The sequence below is a fragment of the Penaeus monodon genome, chromosome 13 (genome assembly GCF_015228065.2).
Source record: "Penaeus monodon isolate SGIC_2016 chromosome 13, NSTDA_Pmon_1, whole genome shotgun sequence".
Classification (NCBI taxonomy): domain Eukaryota; kingdom Metazoa; phylum Arthropoda; class Malacostraca; order Decapoda; family Penaeidae; genus Penaeus; species Penaeus monodon.
In genome coordinates this window covers 3,574,938-3,577,437 of record NC_051398.1, presented here as the reverse complement: position 1 = coordinate 3,577,437, position 2,500 = coordinate 3,574,938, and the positions used below count along the sequence as shown (strand labels likewise).

The following is a 2,500-nucleotide window of genomic DNA, read 5'->3' as shown; positions in this document are numbered from 1 at the left end:
AAGCAGTGCTTTCTCCCGAGCCTGTCGGGACTGCTCAAGACATAGCGACACCTGACTAAGCAGAACAAGCAGTGCTTTCTCAGAATTCTGTCAATGTTGAAGCCTGCTCCGTCAGTCCAGTGCACATATGTGATGTGATTGCAGAAATCAAGGCAGTCATGCTGGAGGATATCTCCAACTTTGCGAGAGAACAAATTCTCGGCAACGCTAGTCGAATGGAATTCAGTAACAAAAACATGGGTAACATACGGATGTTGCCAGAAGCCTCCGTAACCTGTGTCACCAACTTTTCGGGCTTCAGCAAGTGTCTTAAAACTGTGGCGCTGGCCAAGGAGACCTTCAACCAGCTCTCGCGCATCCTGGCGCCGGGAGGTGCGCTGTCGGTGATCATCGTCAGCGAGGAGATATGCAAGAGGCGTCCCAGAGCCGTCAGTGAGATCTCGCTAAGGAACCCTGGCGACCCTGCACACGCTGGCCTCTGCAACTTAACCATGAAGTGCGGGTGCGAGACTGCCGGCCAGGGCGAGGGCTCCACACACTTCCTGGTGGAGAATCAGGTGCTTCACAGCCTCGCTCAGGAGGTCGGCCTCGTGCTGCTGCAGCGACGCCCTCTCTCCCTGATGCTCCAAGGGGTGGAGTCGGAGCGGGCCAAGCAGCTCATGTAACTCATCGCTGGTCTCGACTCTCATAACCTGCAGGCCCTTGATATGTTCGACGTCGTCATTTTCCAAAAGGCCGAGGAGACCAGAATGCAGGTCATCTTGTAAAGCGAGGAGGAATTCCCAGAGGAAGCCCCAATGTCGGAGAAAAGTTGGAACGACATCTTCCGGGCGGGGCAAACGTGGTACCCCCCACGACGCAACAGAGGGCGTGGCTCACGGCACCCACAGGCCTACAGAGGACGAGGAGGATGGCGCGGAGGGAGAGGCAAGGTGACAGCCGGTTCCGAGGCTTCTGCCGGCGGAGTCACTAGTGTGGGATGTCGCTGACAGAACGCACGAATGCAGATTTGCAAAATTGTGATTAGTGATACCTCTTTAGCTTTAATTGGCAACCCCCCTCCTGCCGCCTTGCAGGTTAAGCCTCTGAAAGCAAAGGCCACTGGAGACAACCAAGAACGAAAAACCGTGGAAGAGAATTGGGGCCCTCACCACGCATTCCTTAAGTATAATCATGAAGAGTCAATTCATGATCGCTAACGTCACAAGTCCGAACCTCATGGTTCCGCGATCGAATCACCTTCATGGCAGTAAAATCACCAAGCATCCGAAATGACTGTGGTGGAAAGTACATAACTACTTCTCCGCGCTGTATGGCAATCGCGACAAGAGTAGTGAGGTGGTAGGAAAAAAAAAAGAGGCCGCGGTAGCCGAGTGGTTACGGCGTAGGACTCAAGACTGTCACGACGGCAATCTGGGTTCGAGGGTTCGAGTCACCGGCTGGCGCGTTGTTCCCTTGGGCAAGGAACTTCGCCTCGAGTGCCTGCCTAGCCGCTGGGTGGGCAAGCCAGCCCAAGTCCCAGAACCGGGTAAATAGAGATGGTGACTCGATAAAAACACCGGGCGGAAGGCAACGGCAAACCACCGCTCTAAAATTGCCAAGAAAATCATAGAAATCCATGATCGCCAACGTCCTTGTGGGACGTGGCACTTAAAAAAAAAAAAAAAAAAAAAAAAAAAAAAACTCACAAGACAGGCACCACGATAAGATAAGATACCTTATTATATATAATAGTTTGAGAACCAAGATTAAGCACAAAATAAGTAATTATACATGACCAAAAAAAAAAAAAAATAAATATATAATATTTAAATATTTCATACATGCTGAGGTCTTCTAAGCCCTGGCAAGACATACTTCTCCCCTTCTTCCCTCACGCTCTTTCCCTCCTAACTCATAACTGCACTATTTGTTTTGCTAAAAAAAAAAGAAAAGAAAAAGAAAATATGAGAGTGAGCGAGAGAGAGAGAGAGAGAGAGAGCGAGAGAGAGAGAGAGAGAGAGCGAGCAAGAGGAGGGGGAAACGAGAGAGAGAGAGAGCGAGCGAGAGAGAAGGGAGAGAGAGAGAGAGGAAGAGAGAGAGAGCGAGGAGAAGGGCAAGAGAGAGAGAACGAGGGAGGGGAGAGAGAGACGATCATCTATTTACGGTGGTTCATGTCTGAGCCGCCGTGGTCCAGCATGAATCAATTGCAGTTTCACGGTTTTTTGCTTTGGAGTGAGTACGTGGTAGGGCCCCAGTTCCTTTCCACGGAATGGTGTTTCCTTTTTTTTTTTTTTTTTTTTTTTTTTTTTTTTTTTTTTTTTTTTTTTTTTTTTAGGGAACATTCTCTCTTATTTTTATCATAATACCATGTCCATGTCATACCCCGATAAAAAAGAGAGAGAGAAAAAATGTATATTGGATCCCTTACCGTATTTTTTTTAGAGAGAGAGCGAGAGAGAGAGGAGAGGAGGGGGAAGGAGAGGAGGGGAGAGAGAAAGGGGAGGAGAGAGAGAGAGAG

General features: G+C 49.2%; 1 protein-coding gene across 1 annotated transcript in view; it reads left to right on the top strand.

The window, feature by feature from the left end:
• LOC119580029 (paramyosin-like) overlaps positions 1-2,500 on the top strand; it is a 28,661-nt gene that overhangs the window by 5,236 nt on the left and 20,925 nt on the right. The window lies entirely within an intron of this gene.